Source organism: Bufo bufo, chromosome 4 (assembly GCF_905171765.1).
Source record: "Bufo bufo chromosome 4, aBufBuf1.1, whole genome shotgun sequence".
Classification (NCBI taxonomy): Eukaryota; Metazoa; Chordata; class Amphibia; order Anura; family Bufonidae; genus Bufo; species Bufo bufo.
The window spans coordinates 345,954,312-345,967,770 of NC_053392.1; the positions used below are offsets into that span (position 1 = coordinate 345,954,312).

General features: G+C 45.7%; 1 protein-coding gene across 1 annotated transcript in view; it reads right to left on the bottom strand.

Moving 5' to 3' along the window:
* The window catches only part of TRAPPC3L (trafficking protein particle complex subunit 3L), a 169,524-nt gene that overhangs the window by 53,990 nt on the left and 102,075 nt on the right, over window positions 1-13,459 (bottom strand). The gene's annotated exons all lie outside the window — the stretch shown is intronic.

Sequence of the window (13,459 nt, forward strand, 5' to 3'; positions counted from 1 at the left end):
TCGGAGGTCTCACAGCCCTCCTTCTTCAGGGGTATCAGAGAAATAACAACAAGAATCATTGTAATACAAACATGTGACATCCAAAAATCTGTTTAAAATATGTTAAAAGGATATAAAAAGACAAAGGAAGTGTAGATGAATAAACACTAAAACATAATTCAATAGTCAAAAAAGAGAGGTCTCTAGGACTATATAATTTATCAAGGGGATTATATACCATATCAGCATAGAAAACCCATAGTGGTAAAAAATACGCAATAAAGAATAGCACAGACAATAATTATAGGGAAATGGGCTAACATGTGGTCTGAAGATTTTTTACAAACACAATTATTCACAGCAGCTCATCAAAAAGTTTAGTAGATGGATATAGTATAAACAGATAATTCAGAAAATTCAAGATATACCTTCAGGGGTCTTTTTTCTACAGGGTCACCTATCTTTTAAGAGAAATAGCTCCGTCTGTATGTGCCCCCCTTTAAATAAGCACTTTAAATAGGCCGGCAAGGATCCACATGGGGGTGGTGTACACAGGGAAAAAAATGGGGGTGGGGGGAAGGGCGGGACCGGAAGTATATAATTACTATTGGCCAGTTCGACATGTGTCCACATAAAAACAAAGGGCTCACAGGAGGTTCTAGGATAAATATACAAATAAACATCCAGCGGAAAAAACAGGGGAAAAGATATGTAGTCACCAGAATCAACTTCGCACTCCACCGTGGAACGCACAATGACTTCCGGTGGAGCGCACAGTATCAATATGGCAACGGCGGGCACACGGTCGTGCGCATGAGCCCTAATAGTCCTCACTGGTACTGTTGACGCAATATTTTAGGTTTTAAAAATGTGGCTCTCCAAAGAAATTTCAATCGTGGTTTTGGCGATATTTGGCTCAGTTGACAAAAAAGTTTGCCCACCACTGCCCTAGGCAAAGTGTGGATAAATTTATAGATAAATAATTATGGATTTATAAATATATATATATATTTAACAGAAAATATGGCCATGAGATCTCCCTACTTCCACACTGCGCAGGCGCGGAGATCGGATGGATCTTCTGGAGTTAGCCGCTCTTGCGCACTGGGCCGTAATATTTCCCTACTGAGGCTCTCCGGCGCATGCGCAGTGTCCCGGTGTGCAGCTGAACTTCGCTGTGAGATTTTCCCTAAACTGTCTGTTTGCGCATGCGCAGATCGTCAAAACTCAGGAACGCCTCCTCACGTCATTAGCGGTGCGACCGGAAGTAAGGAGGTAGGGAAATCTCACGAAGTAGGGTAATGTAACGTTACACCGGCAGGGATCGCGGCCCTGCTGTGCGCTCCACCGTGGAACGCACAGCCACTTCCAGCCAGGATCGCAATAAGTAAGCTGTTTTTAGGGCGCATTTCCCTTAGAATGTATCGAGGGGACTAGGAGATAAGACTGCACGGCTTACTTCGGGAATAATTGTGAATACCTGAGCCAGGAGAATAAGAGAAAGGAATATAGAAAATATACTTTGTGGGTACGGTATATAAAGATTAGTAATAGATAAATAAATAAATAAATATATATGTGGTATATCAGTAATATGTTACAATAAATACAAAAAAATTTAATAATTAAAAAAATGGGGAAATACAAAGAAGGAGCAATTTATAATCAGAAGTGTCGATCTGATGTCTGTTATATAAGAGATTTTCTAAAAAGACATCAAAAATGGGCATATTCAAGGGATTCGTTAAGGCCAAAAGGTGTAAGAGTGTTTAAACGAAATATCCAATACATTTCTTTCTTACACAATGACTGGAAACAATGTGTAACATGTTCGATGGGTGTAATGCGTAAACAAGAGGGATCGCCATCATGAATGTCTTGAGACGCTATGGGTGAGTATTTTCCTTGTGATGTTAGAGCGATGCTCATTCATCCTTTCACGCAGGGATTGTGTGGTGCGACCCACGTAAAGGAGTGAGCACGAACATTGAAGGAGATAGATGACGTTCACCGTACCACAATCCATGTGGTGTTTTATGGTGAATGTTTCTCCATTCGAAGGATTGGTTATACAGTCCTGATCTAAAGTTTAAGACTAGGGATGAGCGAACCCGAACTGTATAGTTCGGGTTCGTACCGAATTTTGGGGTGTCCGTGACACGGACCCGAACCCGAACATTTTCGTAAAAGTCCGGGTTCGGGTTCGGTGTTCGGCGCTTTCTTGGCGCTTTTTGAAAGGCTGCAAAGCAGCCAATCAACAAGCGTCATACTACTTGCCCCAAGAGGCCATCACAGCCATGCCTACTATTGGCATGGCTGTGATTGGCCAGTGCAGCATGTGACCCAGCCTCTATTTAAGCTGGAGTCACGTAGCGCCGCACGTCACTCTGCTATGATCAGTATAGGGAGAGGTTGCAGCTGCGACGTTAGGGCGAGATTAGGCAGATTAACTCCTCCAAAAGACTTCATTCTGTGATCGATCTGCAGCTGTGGATCATTGAAGTGCTATTATTGACTTGCTCACTTTTTTGAGGCTGCCCAGAGCGTTTTTAGATCACTTTTTTTCTGGAGTGATCGGCGGCCATTTTGTGACTTGTGGTGCGCCAGCACAAGCTATCACCAAGTGTATTTAACCATCGATAGTGTGGTTATTTTGTGCTATATCCTACATCAGCTGCAGGCTGAGCCTGTGTCACCGAAGTGCATTTAACCATCAACAGTCTGGTTATTTTTTGGCCATATATTACATCAGGGGCAAGTTGAGCCTGTCACCCAGCGCCTAAAAAATAGACCTGACATTTCTATTCAACCAAATCTGTACTGTTTTAGCTGGTCAAGTTATTTGTAGTGACCGTAAAAGCACACTTTTTTTTCTGAGTTGAAAAACCATTCCCAAATTTGCCATTCTCAAAATAACTAGTTTCTGGTATTTGAGGCCTACTTGAAATCTATCCCAAAAAGAATATCTTACATTGAAGCTAGTGATAGTGTCATTCAGAAAAACCTAAGACACACGCTAGCGTGCTGATAGAAGTCTGATTCTGTAATTAAACCTATACCTGTCACACAGCGCAAACAAAAACAGGCCTCACATCTCTATTTAACCAAATCTGTACTGTTTTAGCTGGTCAAGTTATTTGTAGTGACCGTAAAAGCACACTTTTTTTTCTGGGTTGAAAAACCATTCCCAAATTTGCCATTCTCAAAATAACTAGTTTCTGGTATTTGAGGCCTACTTGAAATCTATCCCAAAAAGAATATCTTACATTGAAGGTACTGATAGTGTCATTCAGAAAAACCTAAGACACACGCTAGCGTGCTGATAGAAATCTGATTCTGTGATTAAACCTATACCTGTCACACAGCGCAAAAAAAAACAGGCCTCACATCTCTATTTAACCAAATCTGTACTGTTTTAGCTGGTCAAGTTATTTGTAGTGACCGTAAAAGCACACTTTTTTTTTCTGGTTTGAAAAACTATTCTCAAATTTGCCATTCTCAAAATAACTAGTTTCTGGTATTTGAGGCCTACTTGAAATCTATCCCAAAAAGGATATCTTACATTGAAGGTATTGATAGTGTCATTCAGAAAAACCTAAGACACACGCTACCGTGCAGATAGAAGTCTGATTCTGAGATTAAACCTTAACCTGTCACACAGTGCAAAAAAAAACAGGTCTCACATTTCTATTCAAGCAAATCTGTACTGTTTTAGCTGGTCAAGTTATTTGTAGTGACCGTAAAAGCACACTTTTTTTCCTGGGTTGAAAAACTATTCCCAAATTTGCCATTCTCAAAATAACTAGTTTCTGGTATTTGAGGCCTACTTGAAATCTATCCCAAAAAGGATATCTTACATTGAAGGTATTGATAGTGTCATTCAGAAAAACCTAAGACACACGCTACCGTGCAGATAGAAGTCTGATTCTGAGATTAAACCTTAACCTGTCACACAGTGCAAAAAAAAACAGGTCTTACATTTCTATTCAAGCAAATCTGTACTGTTTTAGCTGCTCAAGTTATTTGTAGTGACCGTAAAAGCACACTTTTTTTTCTGGGTTGAAAAACTATTCCCAAATTTGCCATTCTCAAAATAACTAGTTTCTGGTATTTGAGGCCTACTTGAAATCTATCCCAAAAAGGATATCTTACATTGAAGGTATTGATAGTGTCATTCAGAAAAACCTAAGACACACGCTACCGTGCAGATAGAAGTCTGATTCTGAGATTAAACCTTAACCTGTCACACAGTGCCAAAAAAAACAGGTCTCACATTTCTATTCAAGAAAATCTGTACTGTTTTAGCTTCTCAAGTTATTTGTAGTGACCGTAAAAGCACACTTTTTTTTCTGGGTTGAAAAACTATTCCCAAATTTGCCATTCTCAAAATAACTAGTTTCTGGTATTTGAGGCCTACTTGAAATCTATCCCAAAAAGGATATCTTACATTGAAGGTATTGATAGTGTCATTCAGAAAAACCTAAGACACACGCTACCGTGCAGATAGAAGTCTGATTCTGAGATTAAACCTTAACCTGTCACACAGTGCAAAAAAAAACAGGTCTCACATTTCTATTCAAGCAAATCTGTACTGTTTTAGCTGCTCAAGTTATTTGTAGTGACCGTAAAAGCACACTTTTTTTTCTGGGTTGAAAAACTATTCCCAAATTTGCCATTCTCAAAATTGTGGTGAACGGGAACAATGAGGAAAACATCTAATAAGGGACGCGGACGTGGACATGGACATGGTCGTGGTGGTGTTAGTGGACCCTCTGGTGCTGGGAGAGGACGTGGCCGTTCTGCCACAGCCACACGTCCTAGTGTACCAACTACCTCAGGTCCCAGTAGCCGCCAGAATTTACAGGGATATTTGGTGGGGCCCAATGCCGTTCTAAGGATGGTAAGGCCTGAGCAGGTACAGGCATTAGTCAATTGGGTGGCCGACAGTGCATCCAGCACGTTCACATTATCTCCCACCCAGTCTTCTGCAGAAAGCGCACAGATGGCGCATGAAAACCAAGCCCATCAGTCTGTCACATCACCCCCATGCATATCAGGGAAACTGTCTGAGCCTCAAGTTATGCAGCAGTCTCTTATGCTGTTTGAAGACTCTGCTGCCAGGGTTTCCCAAGGGCATCCACCTAGCTCTTCACCAGGGGTGGAAGAGATAGAATGCACTAACGCACAACCACTTATGTTTCCTGATGATGAGGACATGGGAATACCACCTCAGCACGTCTCTGATGATGACGAAACACAGGTGCCAACTGCTGCGTCTTTCTGCAGTGTGCAGACTGAACAGGAGGTCAGGGGTCAAGACTGGGTGGAAGACGATGCAGGGGACGATGAGGTCCTAGACCCCACATGGAATGAAGGTCGTGCCACTGACTTTCACAGTTCGGAGGAAGAGGCAGTGGTGAGACCGAGCCAACAGCGTAGCAAAAGAGGGAGCAGTGGGCAAAATCAGAACACCCGCCGCCAAGAGACTCCGCCTGCTACTGACCGCCGCCATCTGGGACCGAGCACCCCAAAGGCAGCTTCAAGGAGTTCCCTGGCATGGCACTTCTTCAAACAATGTGCTGACGACAAGACCCGAGTGGTTTGCACGCTGTGCCATCAGAGCCTGAAGCGAGGCATTAACGTTCTGAACCTTAGCACAACCTGCATGACCAGGCACCTGCATGCAAAGCATGAACTGCAGTGGAGTAAACACCTTAAAAACAAAGAAGTCACTCAGGCTCCCCTGCTACCTCTTCTGCTGCTGCTGCCTCGGCCTCTTCAGCTGCTGCCGCCGCCTCGGCCTCTTCCTCCGCCTCTGGAGGAACGTTGGCACCTGCCGCCCAGCAAACATGGGATGTACCACCAACACCACCACCTGCGTCACCAAGCATCTCAACCATGTCACACGGCAGCGTTCAGCTCTCCATCTCACAAACATTTGAGAGAAAGCGTAAATTCCCACCTAGCCACCCTCGATCCCTGGCCCTGAATGCCAGCATTTCTAAACTACTGGCCTATGAAATGCTGTCATTTAGGCTGGTGGACACACACAGCTTCAAACAGCTCATGTCACTTGCTGTCCCACAGTATGTTGTTCCCAGCCGGCACTACTTCTTCCCAGCCGGCACTACTTCTCCAAGAGAGCCGTGCCTTCCCTGCACAACCAAGTATCCGATAAAATCAAGTGTGCACTGCGCAACGCCATCTGTGGCAAGGTCCACCTAACCACAGATACGTGGACCAGTAAGCACGGCCAGGGACGCTATATCTCCCTAACTGCACACTGGGTAAATGTAGTGGCGGCTGGGCCCCAGGCGGAGAGCTGTTTGGCGCACGTCCTTCCGCCGCCAAGGATCGCAGGGCAACATTCTTTGCCTCCTGTCTCCTCCTCCTCCTACTCAGCTTCCTCCTCCTCTTCTTCCACCTGCTCATCCAGTCAGCCACACACCTTCACCACCAACTTCAGCACAGCACGGGGTAAACGTCAGCAGGCCATTCTGAAACTCATATGTTTGGGGGACAGGCCCCACACCGCACAGGAGTTGTGGCGGGGTATAGAACAACAGACCGACGAGTGGTTGCTGCCGGTGAGCCTCAAACCCGGCCTGGTGGTGTGCGATAATGGGCGAAATCTCGTTGCAGCTCTGGGACTAGCCGGTTTGACGCACATCCCTTGCCTGGCGCATGTGCTGAATTTGGTGGTGCAGAAGTTCATTCGCAACTACCCCGACATGTCAGAGCTGCTGCATAAAGTGCGGGCCGTCTGTTCGCGCTTCCGGCGTTCACACCCTGCCGCTGCTCGCCTGTCTGCGCTACAGCGTAACTTCGGCCTTCCCGCTCACCGCCTCATATGCGACGTACCCACCAGGTGGAACTCCACCTTGCATATGCTGGACAGACTGTGCGAGCAGCAGCAGGCCATAGTGGAGTTTCAGCTGCAGCACGCACGGGTCAGTCGCACTGCGGATCAGACACACTTCACCACCAATGACTGGGCCTCCATGCGAGACCTGTGTGCCCTGTTGCGCTGTTTCGAGTACTCCACCAACATGGCCAGTGGCGATGACGCCGTTATCAGCGTTACAATACCACTTCTATGTCTCCTTGAGAAAACACTTAGGGCGATGATGGAAGTGGAGGTGGCCCAGGAGGAAGAGGAGGAAGAGGGGTCATTTTTAGCACTTTCAGGCCAGTCTCTTCAAAGTGACTCAGAGGGAGGTTTTTTGCAACACCAGAGGCCAGGTACAAATGTGGCCAGACAGGGCCCACTACTGGAGGACGAGGATGAGGAGGAGGTGGAGGAGGATGAGGATGAAGCATGTTCACAGCGGGGTGGCACCCAAAGCAACTCGGGCCCATCACTGGTGCGTGGCTGGGGGGAAACACAGGACGATGACGATACGCCTCCCACAGAGGACAGCTTGTCCTTACCTCTGGGCAGCCTGGCACACATGAGCGACTACATGCTGCAGTGCCTGCGCAACGACAGCAGAGTTGCCCACATTTTAACGTGTGCGGAATACTGGGTTGCCACCCTGCTGGATCCCCGGTACAAAGACAATGTGCCCACCTTACTTCCTACACTGGAGCGTGATAGGAAGATGCGCGAGTACAAGCGCACGTTGGTAGACGCGCTACTGAGAGCATTCCCAAATGTCACAGGGGAACCAGTGGAAGCCCAAGGCGAAGGCAGAGGAGGAGCAAGAGGTCGCCAACGCAGCTGTGTCACGGCCAGCTCCTCTGAGGGCAGGGTTAGCATGGCAGAGATGTGGAAAAGTTTTGTCACCACGCCACAGCTAACTGCACCACCACCTGATACGGAACGTGTTAGCAGGAGGCAACATTTCACTAACATGGTGGAACAGTACCTGTGCACACCCCTCCACGTACTGACTGATGGTTCGGCCCCATTCAACTTCTGGGTCTCCAAATTGTCCACGTGGCCAGAGCTAGCCTTTTATGCCTTGGAGGTGCTGGCCTGCCCGGCGGCCAGCGTTTTGTCTGAACGTGTATTCAGCACGGCAGGGGGCGTCATTACAGACAAACGCAGCCGCCTGTCTACAGCCAATGTGGACAAGCTGACGTTCATAAAAATGAACCAGGCATGGATCCCACAGGACCTGTCCATCTCTTGTGCAGATTAGATATTAACTACCTCCCCTTAACAATATATTATTCTACTCCAGGGCACTTCCTCATTCAATACTATTTTTAATTTTATTTTACCATTATATTGTGGGGCAACCTAAAGTTGAATGAACCTCTCCTCTGTCTGGGTGCCGGGGCCTAAATGTGTGACAGTGGCCTGTTCCAGTGGTGGGTGACGTGAAGCCTGATTCTCTGCTATGACATGAATACAGATTCTGCGCTGACATAAGGCCAGATTCTCTGTTACGGGACCTCTCTCCTCTGCCTGGGTGCCTGGGCCTAAATGTGTGACAGTGGCCTGTTCCAGTGGTGGGTGACGTGAAGCCTGATTCTCTGCTATGACATGAAGACAGATTCTGCGCTGACATAAGGCCAGATTCTCTGTTACGGGACCTCTCTCCTCTGCCTGGGTGCCTGGGCCTAAATGTGTGACAGTGGCCTGTTCCAGTGGTGGGTGACGTGAAGCCTGATTCTCTGCTATGACATGAAGACAGATTCTGCGCTGACATAAGGCCAGATTCTCTGTTACGGGACCGCTCTCCTCTATCTGGGTGCCGGGGCCTAAATGTGTGACAGTGGCCTGTTCCAGTGGTGGGTGACGTGAAGCCTGATTCTCTGCTATGACATGAATACAGATTCTGCGCTGACATAAGGCCAGATTCTCTGTTACGGGACCTCTCTCCTCTGCCTGGGTGCCTGGGCCTAAATGTGTGACAGTGGCCTGTTCCAGTGGTGGGTGACGTGAAGCCTGATTCTCTGCTATGACATGAATACAGATTCTGCGCTGACATAAGGCCAGATTCTCTGTTACGGGACCTCTCTCCTCTGCCTGGGTGCCTGGGCCTAAATGTGTGACAGTGGCCTGTTCCAGTGGTGGGTGACGTGAAGCCTGATTCTCTGCTATGACATGAAGACAGATTCTGCGCTGACATAAGGCCAGATTCTCTGTTACGGGACCGCTCTCCTCTATCTGGGTGCCGGGGCCTAAATGTGTGACAGTGGCCTGTTCCAGTGGTGGGTGACGTGAAGCCTGATTCTCTGCTATGACATGAATACAGATTCTGCGCTGACATAAGGCCAGATTCTCTGTTACGGGACCTCTCTCCTCTGCCTGGGTGCCTGGGCCTAAATGTGTGACAGTGGCCTGTTCCAGTGGTGGGTGACGTGAAGCCTGATTCTCTGCTATGACATGAATACAGATTCTGCGCTGACATAAGGCCAGATTCTCTGTTACGGGACCTCTCTCCTCTGCCTGGGTGCCTGGGCCTAAATGTGTGACAGTGGCCTGTTCCAGTGGTGGGTGACGTGAAGCCTGATTCTCTGCTATGACATGAAGACAGATTCTGCGCTGACATAAGGCCAGATTCTCTGTTACGGGACCTCTCTCCTCTGCCTGGGTGCCTGGGCCTAAATGTGTGACAGTGGCCTGTTCCAGTGGTGGGTGACGTGAAGCCTGATTCTCTGCTATGACATGAAGACAGATTCTGCGCTGACATAAGGCCAGATTCTCTGTTACGGGACCGCTCTCCTCTCTCTGGGTGCCGGGGCCTAAATGTGTGACAGTGGCCTGTTCCAGTGGTGGGTGACGTGAAGCCTGATTCTCTGCTATGACATGAAGACAGATTCTGTGCTGACATCAGGCCAGATTCTCTGTTATGGGACCTCTCTCCTCTGCCTGGGTGCCGAGGCCTAAATGTGTGACAGTGGCCTGTTCCAGTGGTGGGTGACGTGAAGCCTGATTCTCTGCTATGACATGAAGACTGATTCTGCGCTGACATGAAGCCAGATTCTCTGCTATGGCATGAAGAGACTGATTCTCTGCTGACATGAAGCCAGATTCTTTGCTATGGCATGAAGAGACTGATTCTCTGCTGACGTGAAGCCAGATTCTCTGCTATGGGACCTCTGTCCAATTGATATTGGTTAATTTTTATTTTTTTTATTTTTATTTTAATTCATTTCCCTATCCACATTAGTTTGCAGGGGACTTACCTACATGTTGCTGCCTATTGCAGCCCTCTAGCTCTTTCCTGGGCTGTTTTACAGCCTTTTTAGTGCCCAAAAGTTCGGGTCCCCATTGACTTCAATGGGGTTCGGGACGAAGTTCGGATCGGGTTCGAACCCGAACATTTCCGGGAAGTTCGGCCGAACTTCTCAAACCCGAACATCCAGGTGTTCGCTCAACTCTATTTAAGACCACTTGAAAAATGGCAAAAAATCATATTTTACATTGTTGGATCTTAACAAAACATAGAAACATAGAAACATAGAATGTGTCGGCAGATAAGAACCATTTGGCCCATCTAGTCTGCCCAATATACTGAATACTATGGATAGCCCCCGGCCCTATCTTATATGAAGGATGGCCTTATGCCTATCCCATGCATGCTTAAACCCCTTCACTGTATTTGCAGCTACAACTTCTGCAGGAAGGCTATTCCATGCATCCACTACTCTCTCAGTAAAGAAATACTTCCTTATATTACTTTTAAACCTTTGCCCCTCTAATTTAAAACTGTGTCCTCTTGTGGTAGTTTTTCTTCTTTTAAATATGCTCTCTTCCTTTACCGAGTTGATTCCCTTTATGTATTTAAAAGTTTCTATCATATCCCCTCTGTCTCTTCTTTCTTCCAAGCTATACATATTAAGGTCCTTTAACCTTTCCTGGTAAGTTTTATCCTGCAATCCATGTACTAGTTTAGTAGCTCTTCTCTGAACTCTCTCTAGAGTATCTATATCCTTCTGGAGATATGGCCTCCAGTACTGCGCACAATACTCCAAGTGAGGTCTCACCAGTGTTCTGTACAGCGGCATAAGCACTTCACTCTTTCTACTGCTTATACCTCTCCCTATACATCCAAGCATTCTGCTGGCATTTCGTGCTGCTCTATTACATTGTCTTCCCACCTTTAAGTCTTCTGAAATAATTACTCCTAAATCCCTTTCCTCAGATACTGAGGTCAGGACTGTGTCAAATATTCTATATTCTGCCCTTGGGTTTTTACGCCCCAGGTGCATTATCTTGCACTTATCCACATTAAATTTCAGTTTCCAGAGTTCTGACCATTCTTCTAGGTTCCAAGTAGAGCTTCAACAAGCAACAAGAAGAAATGAGAGTGAGACAAAACATTTTTTGAGCATTCAATTAATTGAAAATAACGATTAAACTGAAACAGGCTGTTTTTAGGCTGATCCAAATTTTAGGACCACATGCCTTTAAAAGGCCAAATCTGTGCAAAGATGTGGATTCATTGTAATTTTCTGTCAGGTAGTCACACATTGTGATGGCAAAGGCAAAAAAACTCTCCCTTTTTGAACGTGGTCGGGTTGTTGAACTGCATAAGCAGGGTCTCTCACAGCACGCCATCACTGCTGAGGTGGGATGCAGTAGGACAGTCATTTGGAATTTCTTAAATGATCCTGAGGGTTATGGAACAAAAAAGTCAAGTGGAAGTCCCAAAAAAATGTCATCAGCACTGAGCCGGAGGATCCAATTGGCTGTCCGTCAAGACACTGGACGATCCTCGACCCAAATTAAGGCCCTTACTGGTGCTGACTGCAGCCCCATAACCATCAGATGGCATCTGAGACTGAAGGGCTTCAAAAACAAAAAACTTCTTCAAAGACCTCGTCTCCTTGAACGCCACAGAACTGCTTGTTTGGACTTTGCAAGAGAGCACCAAACATGGGACATTTAAAGGTGGAAGAAAGTTTTTTCTCTGATGAGAAAAAATGTAACCTTAATGGTCCTGATGGTTTCCAACGTTACTGGCATGAGAAGCAGATGCCACCTGAGATGTTTTCTACGCGCCACAGTGGAGGGGGCGCCATAATGGTCTGGGGTGCTTTTTCCTTCAGTGTAACAATGGAGCTTCAGGAAGTGCGGGGGCGTCAAACGGCCGCTGGCTATGTCCAGATGTTGCAGAGAGCATTCCTCATGACTGAGGGGCCTCGTCTGTGTGGTAACGACTGGGCTTTTCAACAGGACAACGCTACAGTACACAATGCCCGCAGGACAAGGGACTTCTTCCAGGAGAATAACATCACTCTTTTGGCCCATCCTGCGTGTTCCCCTGATCAAAATCCAATTGAGAACCTTTGGGGATGGATGGCAAGGGAAGTTTACAAAAATAGACAACAGTTCCAGACAGTAAATGGCCTTCGTGCGGCCGTCTTCACCACTTGGAGAAATATTCCCACTCACCTCATGGAAACGATTGCATCAAGCATGCCGAAACAAATTTTTGAAGTGATAAACAATAACGGCGGAGCTACTCATTACTGAGTTCATGTTTGGAAGTTGGTTTTCTGTTTTGGGGGGGGGGTTTAGTTTTTTTTTGGAGGTGTGGTCCTAAACTTTTGATCAGCTGAAAAACAGACTGTTTCAGTTTATTCGTTGTTTTCATTAAATTGAATGCTCAAAAAATGTTTTGTCTCACTCCCATTTCTTCTTGTTGCATGTTGAAGCTCTACTTGGAACCTTGTTAAGATCCAGCCATGCTAAATATGATTTTTTGCCATTTTTCAAGTGGTCTTAAACTTTTGATCAGGACTGTACTACTAATGCCATGTGTAATCATAATACAACACTTACACCTACTCACTTTGCACTGTGAGATACCTAGGGTTTTCTTAATTATTTTATCTTTATTAGGCGGGGGTGGAATTTGGGGCAAGAAGGGGCCAATAGATGTTTCAAAGTCTTAGCTCTATGGAAGGTCAGAATGGGAGTAGGAGTGATATGTTGTTTCAAAAGAGGATCTTTTAATAATATGGACCAGTTTTTTCTCAAAATTTTCCGAATTAGATTATGTTGGGAGCTGTATCTGGTAACCAAACTTAAGTGACGTACTGTACAGGGATCTTTAGTATCAGGTATTTTATTCCTTATCTTTGGTCGTAGGCTTTCTTGTTGAGATACTTTCGAGATTCTTTTAATCAAATATTCTAATAATTTTTTAAGGTAACCTTTAGCCCTGAATCTCTCTTTTAGGAATCTCATTTGAGTCTTCACAGTATGATCGTTGGAACAATTTCTCCTAATCCTTTTCAATTGACTATAAGGGATATTCCTAATCCACTTTGAATGGTGGCAACTAGTGTATTCCAAGTAACTATTGGCATCTACGGTTTTGAAATGAGTTTGAGTAGTGATTTTGTTATTCTCAATAGTGAGTTTTAGGTCTAAAAAAAACACTGATGTGGTATTATGTTCTAAAGTAAAGGATAAATTCCAGTTGTTGGAATTGAGTTCTTTAATGAAGTCACATAATTCTTTGGTTTCACCCTGCCAATTAAAGATATCATCTATAAATCTACGATAAAATTTAAT